At 46.8% G+C, this 21,477-nt stretch overlaps 1 protein-coding gene across 1 annotated transcript in view; it reads left to right on the forward strand.

Moving 5' to 3' along the window:
- Nucleotides 1-21,477, forward strand: part of LOC120022033 (potassium voltage-gated channel subfamily KQT member 4-like) — a 141,143-nt gene that overhangs the window by 56,837 nt on the left and 62,829 nt on the right. The window lies entirely within an intron of this gene.

A 21,477-nucleotide genomic window follows, 5' to 3' on the forward strand; every position in this document is an offset into this window, starting at 1 on the left:
CCCAATGTATGACCATATTAGAGACACATATTTCCCTCAGATTATACAGATCCACAAAGAATTTGAAAACAAACCCAATTTTGATCAACTCCCATATCTACTGGGTGAAATTCCACAGTGTGCCATCACAGCAGCAAGATTTGTGACCTGTTGCCACAAGAAAAGGGCAACCAGTGAAGAACAAACACCATTGTAAATACAACCCATATTTATGCTTATTTATTTTCCCTTGTGTACTTTAACCATTTGTACATTGTTACAACACTGAGAGAGGGGGAGACAGAGAGAGAGAGAGAGGGAGAGAGAGAGCTACTGAGCCAGAGAGAGAGAGGGAGAGAGAGAGAGCTACTGAGCCAGAGAGAGAGGGAGACAGAGAGAGAGAGAGAGAGAGAGAGGGAGACAGAGAGGGGAGACAGAGAGAGAGGGAGACAGAGAGGGGAGACAGAGATACTGAGACAGAGAGAGACAGAGATACTGAGACAGATACAGAGACAGAGACAGAGAGAAAGATAGACAGCGAGGGAGACTGAGAGGCCTACAAGTGGCCCACTTGGATCCTGGCAGAGGTTCATCCCCCGCTGAGAGGAGAGGAGGGGCGAAGAGGAAAGTGGGGAGGTGTTGAAAGCGATAGAGGTTTCATTAAATGTTTATGTACAGTCATGGCCAAAAGTTTTGAGAATGACACAAATATTAATTTTCACAAAGTCTGCTGCCTCAGTTTGTATGATGTCAATTTGCATATACTCCAGAATGTTATGAAGAGTGATCAGATGAATTGCAATTAATTGCAAAGTCCCTCTTGGCCATGCAAAAGAACTGAATCCCCAAAAAACATTTCCACTGCATTTCAGCCCTGCCACAAAAGGACCAGCTGACATCATGTCAGTGATTCTCTCGTTAACACAGGTGTGAGTGTTGACGAGGACAAGGCTGGAGATCACTCTGTCATGCTGATTGAGTTTGAATAACAGACTGGAAGCTTCAAAAGGAGGGTGGTGCTTGGAATCATTGTTCTTCCACTGTCGACCATGGTTACCTGCAAGGAAACACGAGCCGTCATCATTACTTTGCTTCACAGGCAAGGATATTGCTGCCAGTAAGATTGCACCTAAATCAACCATTTATCATATCATCAAGAACTTCAAGGACAGCGGTTCAATTGTTGTTGTGTCTCCTAAAGTTGATTCAGCTGCAGGATCGGGTTACCACCAGTACAGAGCTTGCTCAGGAATGGCAGCAGGCAGGTGTAAGTGCATCTGCACACACAGTGAGGCAAAGACTTTTGGAGGATGGCCTGGTGTCAAGAAGGGCTGCAAAGAAGCCACTTCTCATCCAGGAAATACAGCAGGGACAAACTGGTATTCTGCAAAAGGTACAGGGATTGGACTGCTGAGGACTGGGGTAAAGTCATTTTCTCTGATGAATCCCTTTCCGATTGTTTGGGGCATCTGGAAAAAAGCTTGTCCGGAGAAGACAAGGTGAGCGCTACCATCAGTCCTGTGTCATGCCAACACTAAAGCATCCTGAGACCATTCATGTGTGGGGTTGCTTCTCAGCCAAGGGAGTGGGCTCACTCACAATTTTGTATAAGAACACAGCCCAAAATTAAGAATGGTACCAACACATCCTCCGAGAGCAACTTCTCCCAACCATCCAGGAACAGTGGTTCTGGAGTCTGCGGATGATGATGTCACCTCTAACACGTGGTTCAGAAGTCTGAGGATGATGACGTCACCTCTAACACGTGGTTCTGGAGTCTGAGGACGATGATGTCACCTCTAACACGTGGTTCTGGGTTGTGTTTCCACACACACATGCAGGCTGACAGGCAGGCCAAGCTAAACACTAGTCTTTCATGTCAACCCCAGGCTTCATGTTTGAAGTCGTCAGATAAAGACATTAGCCAAGTCGTCTCTGTAATAATACCAGTGGAGATAGCAGGGCTTTCTACTGTAGGGTCGTCTGCCTGACAGGGAGATGGGGGGATAGCAGGGCTTTCTACTGTAGTGTCGTCTGCCTGACAGGGAGATGGCAGGGGGCTCTACTGTAGTGTCATCTGCCTGATAGGGAGATGGGGAGATGGCAGGGGGTTCTACTGTAGTGTCGTCTGCCTGACAGGGAGATGGGGAGATGGCAGGGCTTTCTACTGTAGTGTCGTCTGCCTGACAGGGAGATGGGGAGATGGCAGGGGGTTCTACTGTAGTGTCGTCTGCCTGACAGGGAGATGGGGAGATGGCAGGGGGTTCTACTGTAGTGTCGTCTGCCTGACAGGGAGATGGGGAGATAGCAGGGCTTTCTACTGTAGTGTCGTCTGCCTGACAGGGAGATGGGGAGATGGCAGGGCTTTCTACTGTAGTGTCGTCTGCCTGACAGGGAGATGGCAGGGCTTTCTACTGTAGTGTCGTCTGCCTGACAGGGAGATGGGGAGATGGCAGGGGGTTCTACTGTAGTGTCGTCTGCCTGACAGGGAGATGGCAGGGCTTTCTACTGTAGTGTCGTCTGCCTGACAGGGAGATGGGGAGATGGCAGGGGGTTCTACTGTAGTGTCGTCTGCCTGACAGGGAGATGGGGAGATAGCAGGGCTTTCTACTGTAGTGTCGTCTGCCTGACAGGGAGATGGCAGGGCTTTCTACTGTAGTGTCGTCTGCCTGACAGGGAGATGGGGAGATGGCAGGGGGTTCTACTGTAGTGTCGTCTGCCTGACAGGGAGATGGCAGGGGGTTCTACTGTAGTGTCATCTGCCTGACAGGGAGTTGGGGAGATGGCAGGGGGTTCTACTGTAGTGTCGTCTGCCTGACAGGGAGATGGCAGGGGGTTCTACTGTAGGGTCATCTGCCTGACAGGGAGATGGCAGGGGCTTCTACTGTAGTGTCGTCTGCCTGACAGGGAGAGGGCAGGGGGTTCTACTGTAGTGTCGTCTGCTTGACAGGGAGATGGGGAGATGGCAGGGGGTTCTACTGTAGTGTCGTCTGCCTGACAGGGAGATAGCAGGGGGTTCTACTGTAGTGTCGTCTGCCTGACAGGGAGATGGCAGGGCTTTTTACTGTAGTGTCGTCTGCCTGACAGGGAGATGGGGAGATAGCAGGGGGTTCTACTGTAGTGTCATCTGCCTGACAGGGAGAGGGCAGGGCTTTCTACTGTAGTGTCGTCTGCCTGACAGGGAGATGGGGAGATAGCAGGGGGTTCTACTGTAGGGTCATCTGCCTGACAGGGAGAGGGCAGGGGTTTCTACTGTAGTGTCGTCTGCCTGACAGGGAGAGGGCAGGGGTTTCTACTGTAGTGTCGTCTGCCTGACAGGGGGGGTTCTACTGTAGTGTCGTCTGCCTAACAGGGAGATGGAGAGATGGCAGGGGGTTCTACTGTAGTGTCATCTGCCTGACAGGGAGATGGGGAGATGGCAGGGGGTTCTACTGTAGGGTCATCTGCCTGACAGGGAGATGGCAGGGGGTTCTACTGTAGTGTCGTCTGCCTGACAGGGAGATGGCAGGGGGTTCTACTGTAGTGTCGTCTGCCTGACAGGGAGATGGGGAGATGGCAGGGGGTTCTACTGTAGTGTCGTCTGCCTGACAGGGAGATGGCAGGGGGTTCTACTGTAGTGTCATCTGCCTGACAGGGAGATGGCAGGGGGTTCTACTGTAGTGTCGTCTGCCTGACAGGGAGATGGCAGGGCTTTCTACTGTAGGGTCATCTGCCTGACAGGGAGATGGGGAGATGGCAGGGGGTTCTACTGTAGTGTCGTCTGCCTGACAGGGAGATGGGGAGATGGCAGGGGGTTCTACTGTAGGGTCATCTGCCTGACAGGGAGATGGGGAGATGGCAGGGGGTTCTACTGTTGTGTCGTCTGCCTGACAGGGAGATGGCAGGGGGTTCTACTGTTGTGTCGTCTGCCTGACAGGGAGATGGCAGGGGGTTCTACTGTAGTGTCGTCTGCCTGACAGGGAGATGGCAGGGGGTTCTACTGTTGTGTCGTCTGCCTGACAGGGAGATGGCAGGGGGTTCTACTGTAGTGTCGTCTGCCTGACAGGGAGATGGCAGGGGGTTCTACTGTAGTGTCGTCTGCCTGACAGGGAAATGGGGAGATGGCAGGGGGTTCTACTGTAGTGTCGTCTGCCAGACAGGGAGATGGGGAGATGGCAGAGGGTTCTACTGTAGTGTCGTCTGCCTGACAGGGAGATGGCAGGGGGTTCTACTGTAGTGTCGTCTGCCTGACAGGGAGATGGGGAGATGGGAGGGGGCTCTACTGTAGTGTCATCTGCCTGATAGGGAGATGGCAGGGGGTTCTACTGTAGTGTCGTCTGCCTGACAGGGAGATGGGGAGATGGCAGGGGGTTCTACTGTAGGGTCATCTGCCTGACAGGGAGATGGCAGGGGGTTCTACTGTAGTGTCATCTGCCTGACAGGGAGATGGCAGGGGGTTCTACTGTAGTGTCGTCTGCCTGACAGGGAGATGGGGAGATGGCAGGGGGTTCTACTGTAGGGTCATCTGCCTGACAGGGAGATGGCAGGGGGTTCTACTGTAGGGTCATCTGCCTGACAGGGAGATGGCAGGGGGTTCTACTGTAGTGTCGTCTGCCTGACAGGGAGATGGGGAGATGGCAGGGGGTTCTACTGTAGGGTAATCTGCCTGACAGGGAGATGGCAGGGGGTTCTACTGTAGTGTCATCTGCCTGACAGGGAGATGGCAGGGCTTTCTACTATAGTGCCGTCTGCCTGACAGGGAGATGGGGAGATGGCAGGGGGTTCTACTGTAGGGTCATCTGCCTGACAGGGAGATGGCAGGGGGTTCTACTGTAGTGTCGTCTGCCTAACAGGGAGATGGAGAGATGGCAGGGGGTTCTACTGTAGTGTCATCTGCCTGACAGGGAGATGGCAGGGGGTTCTACTGTAGGGTCATCTGCCTGACAGGGAGATGGCAGGGGGTTCTACTGTAGTGTCGTCTGCCTAACAGGGAGATGGGGAGATGGCAGGGGGTTCTACTGTAGGGTCATCTTCCTGACAGGGAGATGGCAGGGGGTTCTACTGTAGTGTCATCTGCCTGACAGGGAGATGGCAGGGCTTTCTACTATAGTGCCGTCTGCCTGACAGGGAGATGGGGAGATGGCAGGGGGTTCTACTGTAGGGTCATCTGCCTGACAGGGAGACGGGGAGATGGCAGGGGGTTCTACTGTAGGGTCATCTGCCTGACAGGGAGATGGGGAGATGGCAGGGGGTTCTACTGTAGTGTCGTCTGCCTGATAGGGAGATGGCAAGGGGTTCTACTGTAGTGTCGTCTGCCTGACAGGGAGATGGCAGGGGGTTCTACTGTAGTGTCGTCTGCCTGACAGGGAGATGGGGAGATGGCAGGGGGTTCTACTGTAGTGTCGTCTGCCTGACAGGGAGATGGCAGGGGGTTCTACTGTAGTGTCGTCTGCCTGACAGGGAGATGGCAGGGAGATGGCAGGGGGTTCTCCTGGAGGGTCATCTGCCTGACAGGGAGATGGCAGGGGGTTCTACTGTAGGGTCATCTGCCTGACAGGGAGATGGCAGGGGGTTCTACTGTAGTGTCGTCTGCCTGACAGGGAGATGGGGAGATGGCAGGGGGTTCTACTGTAGGGTCATCTGCCTGACAGGGAGATGGCAGGGGGTTCTACTGTAGTGTCATCTGCCTGACAGGGAGATGGCAGGGCTTTCTACTATAGTGCCGTCTGCCTGATGGGGAGATGGCAGGGGGTTCTACTGTAGGGTCATCTGCCTGACAGGGAGATGGCAGGGGGTTCTACTGTAGTGTCGTCTGCCTAACAGGGAGATGGAGAGATGGCAGGGGGTTCTACTGTAGTGTCATCTGCCTGACAGGGAGATGGCAGGGGGTTCTACTGTAGTGTCATCTGCCTGACAGGGAGATGGCAGGGGGTTCTACTGTAGTGTCGTCTGCCTGACAGGGAGATGGCAGGGGGTTCTACTGTAGTGTCGTCTGCCTGACAGGGAGATGGGGAGATGGCAGGGGGTTCTACTGTAGTGTCATCTGCCTGACAGGGAGATGGGGAGATGGCAGGGGGTTCTACTGTAGTGTCGTCTGCCTGACAGGGAGATGGCAGGGGGTTCTACTGTAGTGTCGTCTGCCTGACAGGGAGATGGGGAGATGGCAGGGGGTTCTACTGTAGTGTCATCTGCCTGACAGGGAGATGGCAGGGCTTTCTACTGTAGTGTCGTCTGCCTGACAGGGAGATGGGGAGATGGCAGGGGGTTCTACTGTAGGGTCATCTGCCTGACAGGGAGATGGGGAGATGGCAGGGGGTTCTACTGTAGTGTCGTCTGCCTGACAGGGAGATGGCAGGGGGTTCTACTGTAGTGTCGTCTGCCTGACAGGGAGATGGGGAGATGGCAGGGGGTTCTACTGTAGTGTCGTCTGCCTGACAGGGAGATGGGGAGATGGCAGGGGGTTCTACTGTAGTGTCGTCTGCCTGACAGGGAGATGGCAGGGGGTTCTACTGTAGTGTCGTCTGCCTGACAGGGAGATGGGGAGATGGGAGGGGGTTCTACTGTAGTGTCGTCTGCCTGACATGGAGATGGAGAGATGGCAGGGGGTTCTACTGTAGTGTCATCTGCCTGACAGGGAGATGGCAGGGGGTTCTACTGTAGTGTCGTCTGCCTGACAGGGAGATGGCAGGGGGTTCTACTGTAGTGTCGTCTGCCTGACAGGGAGATGGCAGGGGGTTCTACTGTAGTGTCGTCTGCCTGACAGGGAGATGGCAGGGGGTTCTACTGTAGGGTCATCTGCCTGACAGGGAGATGGGGAGATGGCAGGGGGTTCTACTGTAGTGTCGTCTGCCTGACAGGGAGATGGCAGGGCTTTCTACTGTAGTGTCGTCTGCCTGACAGGGAGATGGGGAGATGGCAGGGCTTTCTACTGTAGTGTCATCTGCCTGACAGGGAGATGGGGAGATAGCAGGGGGTTCTACTGTAGGGTCATCTGCCTGACAGGGAGATGGCAGGGGGTTCTACTGTAGTGTCGTCTGCCTGACAGGGAGATGGGGAGATGGCAGGGGGTTCTACTGTAGTGTCGTCTGCCTGACAGGGAGATGGCAGGGGGTTCTACTGTAGGGTCGTCTGCCTGACAGGGAGATGGCAGGGGGTTCTACTGTAGTGTCGTCTGCCTGACAGGTAGATGGGGTTGGAGCCTTACCGGGATTCACGTATCTCATTCATGCCATGCAGGGTATCATCAAAGATGAGGGCAACCCACCTTTGGGGTTGTAGGGTCGCTGCCATGGCAACTTAATCTGACAACCCTACGGTTGCAGTACTGCATGTTCTGTTTGGTGTTGTAAAATGCTGTGCAGGTCAGTTGAGCTGTGTGTAGACAATAGCTTTGAGGAACATATACAGAAAACTATTGTTTGAAACACTTTTTATTTTTTTTATTTTTTTACAACTGGTTGTATTGTATGCAAATCATTGGTTGTGCTCGTATACTGTAAGCATTAACACACAACAGACTGTGCCTTGTCAGTGAATAACCGCATACTTCAAGTGATTTGAGCAGGCACAAGGCTGAAGTTATATCAGAGAAGGTATAGTGGTAGCCGGAAAAATATCAAAGACGTCTTCTCTTCTTGTGGCGTGTTGTTTTCTGTGTTGTGTTAAATACTTATCTTCCACTGGGAATATATTCAACTATTTAGAGACACTTATATTAGTCAGATAAGTGACTCTTGGAATATTGTGCCAGATAACATGACACGAGAAACACACAACAAATGCACATTCTGTCACGTTCGCTGGAATAATTATCGGACCAAACTGCAGCGCGATATGGTTTCCACATAATATTTATTTGAAAACGCACAAAACAAAGAAAGAATGAAACAAACAACGAGCCGTGACTACAGAGGTGCTACGTGCACTAACTCAAAACAATATCCCATAAAACACAGGTGGAAAAAATGCTACTTAAATATGATCCCCAATTAGAGACAACGATAAGCAGCTGCCTCTAATTGGGAATCATACCAAACACCAACATAGAAAAACTAAACTAGAACCCCACATAGAAAATAATAACTAGAAAACCTCCCAGCCACGCCTTGACCTACTATACCATAGGGGAAAAAATGCTCTCTATGGTCAGGGCGTGACACATTCAGTAGTAACACCTCGGCTAACGGGAAGTAGATGATCCTTTAAAAGGGTCAGTGAAGTCAATCTACTTGTCAATGGACTTGTTTCAATGGACTTTCCCTTGTGATGCTGACAAGTTCATTTCATGCAGTTGTTCCGGTTATTACAACGCTGTATTCCCAAACCGTCAAACTCCGACCTTCAAGGCATTTCATATAACCCTGGGCTGCGTCCAAAATGGTACCTTCCTCCCTTTATATGTTTCATCATGGCCCATAGAACCCCACAGGCCTACGGTCAAAAGTAGTGCACTATATACAGGGAATAGGGTCCCATTTGGGACGCAGCCCCGGATCTGATGACCACCGGGGTTGTGTGTGACCGCTGACCTTGTTCTCACGCCGAGACTTCAGAAGCAGCTCCAATCCCATTAGCGGCAGGCCAGAAGTTTAAAGCCACTCATTTGTCTGGTTGTTTCTCAAGCCTCCGTCCGGTGGGTGAGCTGCCCTGATTTCTTTGACTTGACGGGGAGTTTTGTGCCCTGACTTGGGCCAGAGGGAATCTGGTGTAACGCGTCCTCTCAGTCATTTTAATCTCACTGTATTGTTGGTGTGTTGAATCAGCACAATGGTATTTGTTCATGTCTCGTTGCAGTATTAGGCTTGATTGCCGTTCATTCTACAAGTATTGTGTAATTAAACTCAATTCTAGGGAGCTAAGCAAATTCTCTGGAAAATTCAGTTTCTCCCACTGATTAGTCAAGATGTGAGAACTTCATTAGTAAATGCTCAGGCTCAAGATGTGAAAGAGGGAGAAGGCCCTTAACCTGGGGCCTTAGTGACTCGGGTGGCAGGTGGGCTTGGAGAGCAGAGACTTGAGGTTGACCGATTATGATTTTTCAACGCCGATACCGATTATTGCACGGCCGATTTTTATAGATATATATATTTGTAATAATGACAATTACAATAATACTGAATGAACACTTTTATTTTAACTTAATATAATACATAAATAAAAATCTATTTAGTCTCAAATAAATAATGAAACATGTTCAATTTGGCTTAAATAATGCAAAAACACAGTGTTGGAGAAGAAAGTAAAAGTGCAATATGTGCCATGTAAAAAAGCTAACGTTTAAGTTCCTTGCTCAGAACATGAGAACATATGAAAGCTGGTGGTTCCTTTTATCATGAGTCTTCAATATTCCCAGGTAAGAAGTTTTAGGTTGTAGTTATTATAGGAATTATAGGACTATTTCTCTCTACACCATTTGTATTTCATATACCTTTGACTATTGAATGTTCTTATAGGCACTATAGTATTGCCAGTCTAATCTCGGGAGTTGATAGGCTTGAAGTCATAAACATCGCTGTATTCGAGCATTGGGAAGAGCTGCTGGCAAATGCAGGAATGTGCTGTTTGAATGAATGCTTACGAGCCTGCTGCTGCCTACCACCGCTCAGTCAGACTGCTCAATCAAATATCAAATCATAGACTTAATTATAATATAATAAACACACAGAAATACGAGCCTTAGGTCATTAATATGGTCAAATCCGGAAACTATAATTTCGAAAACAAAACATTTATTATTTCAGTGAAATACGGAACCGTTACGTATTTTATTGAACGGGTGGCATTCATAAGTCTAAATATTGCTGTTACATTGCACAACCTTCAATGTTATGTCATAATTATGTAAAATTCTGCCAAGTTAATTACGGTCTTTGTTAGGAAGAAATGGTCTTCACACAGTTCGCAACGAGCCAGGCGGTCCAAACTGCTGCATATACCCTGCTTGCACAGAACGCAAGAGAAGTGACACAATTTCCACAGTTAATATTGCCTGCTAACATGAATTTCTTTTAACTAAATATGCAGGTTTAAAAATATATACTTGTGTATTGATTTTAAGAAAGGCATTGATGTTTATGGTTAGGTACATTGGTGCAACGACAGTGCTTTTTTCACGAATGAGCTTGTTAGATTATCACCAATTTGGTGAACTAGGCTGTGATTCAATGATAAATTAACAGGCACCACATTGATTATTTGCAACGCAGGACAAGCTAGATAAACTAGTAATATCATCAACCATGTGTAGTTAACTAGTGATTATGTTAAGATTGATTGTTTTTTATAAGATAAGTTTAATGCTAGATAGCAACTTACCTTGGCTCCTTGCTGAACTCGCGTAACAGGTGGTCAGCCTGCCACGCAGTCTCCTCGTGGAGTGCAATGTAATCGGCCATAATCGTCTTCCAAAAACGTTGATTACTGATTGTTATGAAAACTTGAAATCGCCCCTAATTAATCGGCCATGCCGAAGGACTAGATGTGTGATCACAATATGGTGGATGTACACATTCCTGAACCACTTCACCAACGGGAAGGGTTTGGCTGCCATGCAGTTCTCACCTGCACTGTCTAATCAAATATGCCAGTGGTCACAAAGGGAAGGTGTTAGGAACATGGAGCTATTTAATGTTAGAGAAGGGGCCCTGGCCTTCAGCCATAGAAACACCAAAGTCTTAAGTCTTTAGGCCAAGTACCGGTGTTAATCCTCTTTGCAGAAGAGCACCATATGTTTTGGGACACATATGTATCCTAGACGTTCCTCAAGTTCCTCAAGAGACTGCCTCTGAGGTAGGGTAGGCTATCTGTCTGACATCCCCAGTGTGTTGATACTGAAGCCAAGCATCTACGAAGCTAATTACAGGGACACTGACACTGAAGCTCACTTAGAGAGCACCTCCCAGCTTCCTCTTTCCCCTATTCACTTGACCTCTTTTCACTTCTTTCCACCTGACTGTTCTCCACACTGTTTGATTTGGGGTTTTGCAGCGTTGAAGGAGGAAAGAAGTAAGCAGTCCGATGGGCACCACGCGTAATGAAGTGGTGCTGCTGGCTCTCCTACATAGGTTTGACTACAGGCCTTGTGCTAATTACCTGCTTAAAGGGTTCTCCAAACTCATTCCTCGGGACCCCAATAGGTTAACGTTTTGGTGTTGCCCTAGCACTTCACAGCTGATTGAAATAACCAACTAATAATCAAGCTTAGATAATTTAAATCAGCTGTGTAGTGCAAAAACCAAAACGTGCACCCCTTAGAGCCCCGAGGACTGAGTTGGGGAAATGCTGCCCTAGCACCTGTAAACATCACAGCTCTAAGCACCTCCCCTTGAACTAATTAGCATCTCTAACAGAGAGTGAGAGAGAGACGCTAGCTGGAGTTTCCACTGACGCCAACTCAGCAAGGATTCATTATAACACTATATTACTACACACACACAATGGGCATGGATTGGATTCATAACCGGAATTACAGATATCAAATCAAAGTTTATTTGTCACGTGCGCTGAATACAACAAGTGTAGAACTTACAGCGAAATGCTTACTTACAGGCTCTAACCAATCGTGCAAAAAAGGTATTAGGTGAACAATAGGTAGGTAAAGAAATAAAACAACAGTAAAAAGACAGGCTATATACAGTAGTGAGGCTATAAAAGTAGCGAGGCTACATACAGACACCGGTTAGTCAGGCTGATTGAGGTAGTATGTACATGTATATATGGTTAAAGTGACTATGCATATATGATGAACAGAGAGTAGCAGTATCGTAAAAGAGGGGTTGGCGGGTGGTGGGTGGGACACAATGCAGCCCGGTTAGCCAATGTGCGGGAGCACTGGTTGGTTGGCCCAATTGAGGTAGTATGTACATGAATGTATAGTTAAAGTGACTATGCATATATGATAAACAGAGAGTAGCAGCAGCGTAAAAAGAGGGGTTGGGGGGGGGGCACACAATGCAGATAGTCTGGGTAGCCATTTGATTACCTGTTCAGGAGTCTTATGGCTTGGGGGTAAAAACTGTTGAGAAGCCTTTTTGTCCTAGACTTGGCACTCCGGTACCGCTTGCCATGCGGTAGTAGAGAGAACAGTCTATGACTAAGGTGGCTGGGGTCTTTGACAATTTTTAGGGCCTTCCTCTGACACCGCCTGGATGGCAGGTAGCTTAGCCCCAGTGATGTACTGGGCCGTACACACTACCCTCTGTAGTGCCTTGCGGTCAGAGGCCGAGCAAATGCCGTACCAGGCAGTAATGCAACCAGTCAGGATGCTCTCAATGTTGCAGCTGTAGAACCTTTTGAGGATCTCAGGAACCATGCCAAATCTTTTTAGTTTCCTGAGGGGGAATAGGCTTTGTCGTGCCCTCTTCACGACTGTCTTGGTGTGTTTGGACCATTCTAGTTTGTTGTTAATGTGGACACCAAGGAACTTGAAGCTCTCAACCTGCTCCACTACAGCCCCGTCGATGAGAATGGGGGCGTGCTCGGTCCTCCTTATCCTGTAGTCCACAATAATCTCCTTAGTCTTGGTTACGTTGAGGGATAGGTTGTTATTCTGGCACCACCCGGCCAGGTCTCTGACTTCCTCCCTATAGGCTGTCTCGTCGTTGTCGGTGATCAGGCCTACCACTGTTGTGTCGTCTGCAAACTTAATGATGGTGTTGGAGTCATGCCTGGCCATGCAGTCGTGGGTGAACAGGGAGTACAGGAGGGGACTGAGCACGCACCCCTGGGGAGCTCCAGTATTGAGGATCAGCGTGGCAGATGTGTTGCTACCTACCCTCACCACCTGGGGGCGGCCCGTCAGGAAGTCCAGGATCCAGTTGCAGAGGGAGGTGTTTAGTCCCAGGATCCTTAGCTTAGTGATGAGCTTTGAGGGTACTATGGTGTTGAACGCTGAGCTGTAGTCAATGAATAGCATTCTCACATAAGTGTTCATTTTGTCCAGGTGGGAAAGGGCAGTGTGGAGTGCAATAGAGATTGCATCATCTGTGGATCTGTTTGGGCGGTATGAAAATTGGAGTGGCTCTAGGGTTTCTGGGATAATGGTGTTGATGTGAGCCATTACCAACCTTTCAAAGCACATCATGGCTACAAACGTGAGTGCTACAGGTCTGTAGTCATTTAGGCAGGTTGCCTTTGTGTTCTTGGGCACATGAACTATGGTGGTCTGCTTGAAACATGTTGCTATTGCAGACTTAATCAGGGACATGTTGAAAATGTCAGTGAAGACACCTGCCAGTTGGTCAGCACATGCCCGGAGCACACGTCCTGGTAATCCGTCTGGCCCCGCAGCCTTGTGCATGTTGACCTGTTTAAAGGTCTTACTCACGTCGGCTACGGAAAGCGTGATCACACAGTCGTCTGGAACAGCTGATGCTCTCATGCATGCCTCAGTGTTGCTTGCCTCGAAGCGAGCATAGAAGTGATTTAGCTCGTCTGGTAGGCTCGTGTCACTGGGCAGCTCGCGGCTGTGCTTCCCTTTGTAGTCTGTAATAGTTTGCAAGCCCTGCCACATAAGACGAGCGTCGGAACCGGTGTAGTATGTTTCAATCTTAGCCCTGTATTTACGCTTTGCCTGTTTGATGGTTCGTCGTCGCAGGGCATAGCAGGATTTCTTGTAAGCTTCCGGGTTAGAGTCCCGCACCTTGAAATCAGCAGCGCTACCCTGTAGCTCAGTGCGAATGTTGCCTGTAATCTATGGCTTCTGGTTGGGGTATGTACGTACAGTCACTGTGGGGACGACGTCCTCGATGCACTTATTGATAAAGCCAGTGACTGATGTGGTGTACTCCTCAATGCCATCGGAAGAATCCCGGAACATGTTCCAGTCTGTGATAGCAAAATAGGCCTGTAGTTTAGCATTTGCTTCATCTGACCACTTAAAAAAAAATTTGAGTCACTGGTGCTTCCTGCTTTAATTTTTGCTTGTAAGCGGAATCAGGAGGATAGAGTTGTGGTCGGATTTACCAAATGGAGGGCGAGGGAGTGTGTGTGTGTGTGTGTGTGTGTGTGTGTGTGTGTGTGTGTGTGTGTGTGTGTGTGTGTGTGTGTGTGTGTGTGTGTGTGTGTGTGTGTGTCTGGTTGTAGGTAAACTGGTGGTGAAGTTGCATCAGTATTTCATTTGGTAACACATTCTTGGAAAGTGGCTCATGTAGCAATACCTTTATAAATACTTCACTAAGACTTGAATCCTCTTTGACATATAACTGAACTCTACCAGACTAACTATGTGTTTATTGTGTAGCATTACAGTGCGATTCATTGGGCTTTGGAAATTGTCAAGAAATGTATGGTTCATTCAAAGTCGGAAAACAATCTAAATAAATCAAATGTATAAAATCCATTATGCTTTGAGTAATTGTGTACACTGTTTCCAACATCCACAATCACAGCACTCACCACCCGCCCCCCTCCAAGATTTTTGTCTCCTAACTTGAAAGCAGTCTATTGACAAGGAGTGATTGAATGATCCTATATAAGTGAACCTCTCTCTGTGGTAATGTGTTCATTTAGCTTCATTTACTGGCCTGTGATCTGGTTAGCTCTAATGATCTGCCCTCCTAACCAATTACACAATGGATTTACACAAGTTGATGTGATAGAGAGAGAACTATTAGCCACACACTGAATACTGAGGCCTTTAATCTAATATAAAGATCAGCCCTATGACATATTATACATATGAAATATATGTAGGGGTGTTGAATATATATATATACATACTGTATATAATTGACATATTTTACATATACAGTAGTCGGCCTACACATAGTATGTTTACATATACAGTATATTAAGCTACATACTGTGTGTTTATGTTCAGTAGCATTATGTAAATATAAATACAATCTGTCTCACTATAGACTTCACTGTCCTGTAGTTCTCCAGACATATTAGTCTGTGTTAAGTGACTGTGAATGTGTGTATTAACATTGGGAGAGGAATGTATGACTGCGTTGCCAAGTTGGGCTCCATAAATCGCCTCATTTCATGAATCAAACTGAGATGGGGGGGCCCAGGGGCCAGGGGCAATTCACAAGCCAGATGAGATACATATTGATGAGTTGTTTCAAGCATTGACCAACATCTGCTACAACTGTGTCAGGAACACCAATACCATAGCTACCAAATCCCTTTACACTCCTGTGACATTGTCATGTCATATGGAAAGTCACCTGTATCCCAACCATGCTTCTCATAATTAACATGATGGGTCCTTGACTTTGTTGGTGCCTCTACTGTACCTTAGTGTTTCACAGTGTCGGGGGTCAGGGACTCTGCTCCGTGCTAAACATGCACTGTAGTCATCAATGCTATTATTATTATTTCCTTCAAACACATTGACACATTGAAAAAAAAAAACGATGCATTGCACTATAATGTTTCCACTTTATGCAAATGTTCAATGCCCATCCCTACAGTAGATGGGCTTTTATAGATGGGTCAGTAGACAAAGTCATGAAAACGATACGCACGCTTCAATGGGGCAGAAGTCAGTGTGATTCTGGATGGCCAGATAGTGACCAACAATGACAAGAAACTGCCATGTGGGGAATCGTAAGTGACTCGTTTCATCTTGTTTCATCTTGTTCTTGATACCATGTCTTGTTTTGAGGTGTTTTGACAGATTTCATGTCACTATTAGCTAGGTTTCCATCCAATTGGCGCCAGAGTTTCGGCATAAAAACAATATGTATCAAGGCACAAGGCGAGATCCAAATACAGACACAGTGTAAGGCCTGGGTGTCGGAGTGTGGAGTCAACACGTAGGAAACAGCAGGTGCCAATACAAAATGTTCTTTAATGAACACGGACCAACTAGTCCACCCTATTAACACACTGGGTGTACTATATAACCAACCCCAGACACGGGGGGAAAGGAACACAGTCCAGAAAACACGTAGCACACAACCAACACCACAACTTACAAACAAACAGTGAACACAGCCTACCTTAATATGGTTCTCAATCAGAGGAAACGTCAAACACCTGCCTCTAATTGAGAACCATATCAGGCAACACATTAACCCCAACATAGAAACACAACACATAGAATACCCACCCCAACTCACGCCCTGACCAACTAAACACATACAAAACAACAGAAAACAGGTCAGGAACGTGACACACAGGAGGAAGACGGTTGGAGTCTTACAATGTTTATTAATCCAAAGGGGTAGGCAAGGCAAACAGGTCAAAACCAGATCGGAGTCCAGGAGGTACAGAGTGGCAGACAGGCTCGTGGTCAGGCAGGCGGGTACAAAGTCCAGAAACAGGCAAGGGTCAAAACCGTGAGGACTAGAAAAAGGAGAATGCAAAAAGTAGGAGAACGGGAAAATCCCTGGTTGACTTGGAAACATACAAGACGAACTGGCAAAGAGAGACAGGAAACACAGGGATAAATACACTGGGGAAAACAAGCAACACCTGGAGGGGGTGGAGACAATAACGAGGACAGGTGAAACAGATCAGGGTGTGACAATATGCACATTTTCCCACCAGAGATGTTTCCATCAAATTGACATGTTGCAGGCAGATAATACACTGTGTGTGATGACATGGTGCAGATAAAAATACCTTTTGCAGTTCAATTCCCATGTACCGAATAAAAAATACAAGTTAAATGGGTTTCCATCACATTTTCAACTCTAATGATGGTTTTCGAACAACATTTTTTGTATTATATAGTGAGTGTGCCAACTCCGGGACAAGCACGCAGTTGGCTAGAGCGCACGTATAGCCTACATGATGAGACAGTTTTGGGCTAAGATATTTTTTAATCAAATGGCAGCCAAGTATTACTGATCATGTCACCAGAATAAGACCCTTGATATTTATTGGAAAGGGGCATCAAGCTCATCACCTTGCACTTTCATCATCATTTATTTCATCTTTAGCCCAATAAAGTGCATTCTTTCCTGATGAGTCGTAGTGGGAGGACCACACATGTCATCGCGTGACTCCAAGTTAACGTCAATATGATGGTTATTATATAAATATTTGTGCATTTTTATGTTTCCACCACATTCTCACATTAAATAATTTTACTGATACAAAAAGATCCACTTAGTCTAGCGTATTTAGTTTTGTCTGCATTTGGAAAGTTCACCGAAAAAAATCTGTTTCCGTCAGGGCTGTCATGACATTTTTTATCTGACATCTACTTTATTCGCATAAAATGGAAAGCTGGTTAATGCTAATATGGCTAAGATCTACTAGCTAGCTAACCAACAACTGTAACGATGTATTAGAGAGACAACTCATTGTTCAAGTTCATTTATGTTTTCAATAAACATTGGAGATGAAATATATTTGACATGTTCTCAACAATCCAAGGCAGCACCATCTGTTTTGCCCCATAGTTAAACAACCAACCTGTCTATGGAAACAGGAAAAAAAGAAAGAAAGACATGCAGAATCAATAGTGCCAGATGTGGCTCAGGTCATTACCGATGCGTGTGCATTTACATTATATCTGTGGGAAAAGATCTCAGTGTTTCAGATGCCAGGAGCACTGGTACGCACAAACCTTCATTGGTACCAACCTTTCCCATGGTAGCCTACTACAGTCGCTGTTGTATGACTGATGTTCATATGGTCTCAAGGTTATTAAAACATTTCTATGGCTCTGTGTGATATTCCCCAGCAAGGAAAGAGTATTCATCTGATGGAACAAGGGACTCGCTGTTTGAAATGCGGCATCTTCAGGGGGACAATGGTATCATAATAGCTGTTGGAGGTCCCGGCAGGCAAGCTCTTGAGACAAGGCAGAATGTATACACAGTACAACACACTAATTCTAGGGAAGTGTGTGTGTATGTGTTTGTCTGTGCGTGTGTTTGGCATTGTTTTTGTGTGTGTGTGTGTGCACGTGTATGTGCACGTGTATATCACGTGTGTTCCATACCACCATACCACAATATGAGTTTATTTGTGTCACTGTTTGTGTTACCTACTGGACTGCTGTGTCATTAACCAACTTTGATCTGATACCCGATATCCAAGTTTATAGTTTACATTTATAGTTTATTTAATTTTGCATTACAATGTCTACTCATGTCAAAAGTCTTGAAATATTAAATTAGGTAGTTGTACTTAGGCAGTGGTGTTGATGTAGCCATGGCTACCAGGTCTAAACAGACCATATCATCAGAGGTAATATGCAGTATATTATACAGTATCTAAGCTGCATTAGGTCAATGAGAATACAGGGTCATATTCATTAGTGCACACTGTAGCAAAACGTAAACAAAAAAAGAGAACAAGCATTTTTTATTGGACAAGTTCAGGTAGTCCTTCCCCCATTTCGTTCCAAGTTAGTATTACCCAGATGTGAATGAAAGCACAGAATTGAAAAGATGGCTGATAGTGAAAACTGGTTGGGTCTGTCAAAACGCAGCCGTTCACAAAGAGGGGAATCGAGGAATAAATCGCATATCCATCATTGGAATTTGACGTGTCCTCAGTCCCTCAGACACAAACAATTCTCTCTTTTCTTGGGTGTCTCGTTTTTCCACACCGTAACTCATGAGTCAGTCGCTTTCTCCCCAGTAGGGTTACCAAAGCCTCTAAAGCGCACCGTTGGCTTCTTTCTCCTGTTAAAAAGCACTTCCTGTTTGTTGTTTGTGTTTTTTCCTCTCTTTTCCCCTCTCCCTTGAAAAGTTTTTGGTCCCAAGCGACATGCATGGGTTGGGGATTAGCGGTGGAGATGGAGAGAGGCTGGCCTGTACAGAACTGTGCTGCTACCTGCGCAAAAGCAAATTTGCCTGCAGTCGCTATTTAAGGACACTGTGGCACTATTTATAACTGATTCTAATGTTACCACCTTTCTCCTCTCTCTCTCTCGCTTTCTCTGTCTCTCTCGCTTTCTCTGTCTCTCTCTCTCTCTCTCTCTCTCGCTTTCTCTGTCTCTCTCTCTCTGTCTCTGTCTCTCTCTCTCTCGCTTTCTCTCTCTTTCTCTTCTCTCTCGCTTTCTCTCTCTTTCTCCTCTCTCGCTTTCTCTCTCTTTCTCCTCTCTCTCACTTTCTCTCTCTTTCTCCTCTCTCGCTTTCTCTCTCTTTCTCCTCTCTCTCTCTTTCTCCTCTCTCTCTCGCTTTCTCCTCTCTCTCGCTTTCTCTCTCTTTCTCTACCTCTGCTCGCTGACACTCTTGCGCTCGCCAGTCAACCCCTCAACCCTTCAACACACCCTTTCATCTCTCTCTCTCTCTCTCTCTCTCTCTCTCTCTCTCTCTCTCTCTCTCTCTCTCTCTCTCTCTCTCTCTCTCTCTCTCTCTCTCTCTCTCTCTCTCTCTCTCTCTCTCTCTCTCTCTCTCTCTCTCTCTCTCTCTCTCTCTCTCTCTCTCTCTCTCTCTTGCTAGACTCATGAAGTACAGTCCTTGTTATCCTGGTGTGTTGTGTTCATGAGCTGTGGTCCTTTTATAGCCCTGAAGACTAAGGGCTTTGTGTAATTGTTGGGTCCTCTGTGTGGTGCTTTATTCATGATCAGGGCATGAAATTGAGGTTTTTCAAGGTGAGAAGTCTTTCAGCCAATGCCATACATCTTTCAGCCTGTGCTTATTTATATACCATAATTAATTTGACCTACTACATTTCTGTGTGTGTGTCTATTTGTGAATTTGTATGAGTGTGAATGGAGTGTGTATGTGTGTGTGACAGTAATTTTGCTGTTGGAGCACCTGTCGTGTGTGTGCAGCCTGTGAGTCAATGCCTGAAAGCCTTCATTCAGAGCCCCATCGATCAGAGCTGGCGCCACACACGCTTGCGTACATGTAAACGCACACGAACCTGCTTCCGTTTCTACCACTGAATTGAAGTCTGGCAGTCTTTCCTCCCCTTAACTTTGTCTCATTTTGTGACAGGTTGCCTTATTCACTAGTTTACTCCGTTTCCCATTTCTCTACCTTTTCTTTCTGTCCCTTCTTCAGAGATCCAACTACTTTAGGCATTGCACCTACTCCATCCTCTCCCTCTTCTCCCCTCTCCCCCTCTCTCTACCCCCTTTCAATTCAATTCAATTCAAATTGCTTTATTGGCATGGGAAACATATGTTTACATTGCCAAAGCAAGTGAACTAGATAATAAACAAAAGTGAAATAAACAATCAGAAATGAACAGTAAACATTACACTCTTCTTCCCTGTTCCTGCTCTCCCCTGTAACTGTAACTGATAGCAGCTTTATCATCCTGTGCTGATTGAATCAGAGGTGCAGACTCCCACAGTTTACTGTAGCTGTAGGATCCCACTGGAGTGCCTGACTGTCTGCCTGTCTGCTTGACTGCCTGACTGACTGCCTGACTGGGAGGTGTGTACTGTACATGTTGCTCTACTGTACTGGCAGGCTCAACACTACTGTACTACAGTACTGCTAAGGCTCAACACTAGTGTACTACAGTACTGCTAAGGCTCAACACTAGTGTACTACAGTACTGCTAAGGCTCAACACTACTGTACTACAGTACTGCTAAGGCTCAACACTACTGTACTACAGTACTGCTAATGCTCAACACTACTACTAAGTGTGCAGGTTTTTGTTCCACCCCAGCACGGCTGGTTAAACTGATCTGCCAGCACAGAGTTGTCCACCCCTGTAGGATACTATACTGTTTTAGACTCTGTCTGTATTACACTCCATGGTCTAACCTAACCTTGAACCCTCCATCCATCATATGACCTATGAACTGTAACAGTATTATTATACTGTAATAACATAACAGTCACATGTCATCGGTTGTCACTTGTTATTACCATTTTACCATTATTTCATTCCTATACTATAAAGGCCTCAGGATACAAGTAAAGCAAAGTGCATGTTTTATTGCACTTACAGTATGCATGTTCAGGGAAACATTTATGGTGGCCGGGGCACTTACCAACAAAAGGCCCATCCTAAATCCCATTAAAAGCCTACTTCCTTGTTTTGTAATGCACATTTCTACGCTGTGTGCACATCATTAGTCCTAAGAGGCTATAGTGTTTCATATAAAGGCTGTGAGACAGATTGTACCTTTCCTATGTACTTACTGTACCTACTGAGAACTGTGAAGGAATGCCTGAAAAGTAATGTAGCTCAGTAAGGGTGCACCCCATTCCCTATATAGTGCACTACTTTTGATCAGAGCCCTGCGGGCCCTGTGGGACCTGGTTAAAAGTAGTACACTATAAAGGGAACAAGGTGCCATTGTGGATGCAGTCTGTTTCCTACTGTTGCTCCGAATGAAGGAGGCATTTTCTGGCTGTTTATTTTGACCAGGCTGTGTTTTCTGGCTGTTTACTTTGACCAGGCTGTGTTTTCTGGCTTTTTACTTTGACCAGGCTGTGTTTTCTGGCTTTTTATTTTGACCAGGCTGTGTTTTCTGGCTGATTATTTTGACCAGGCTGTGTTTTCTGGCTGATTATTTTGACAAGAATGTGTCTTTGTGGAGCCGGCCAGAGAGGGACAGTGTTAACATCTAGCTGGACTCTTAGAGAAAACTTAAATATAGACCGTGACACAGCACTGTTGGATTTGAATACGTTGTTTCCCT

The sequence above is a fragment of the Salvelinus namaycush genome, chromosome 27 (assembly GCF_016432855.1).
Source record: "Salvelinus namaycush isolate Seneca chromosome 27, SaNama_1.0, whole genome shotgun sequence".
NCBI classification, from domain to species: Eukaryota; Metazoa; Chordata; class Actinopteri; order Salmoniformes; family Salmonidae; genus Salvelinus; species Salvelinus namaycush.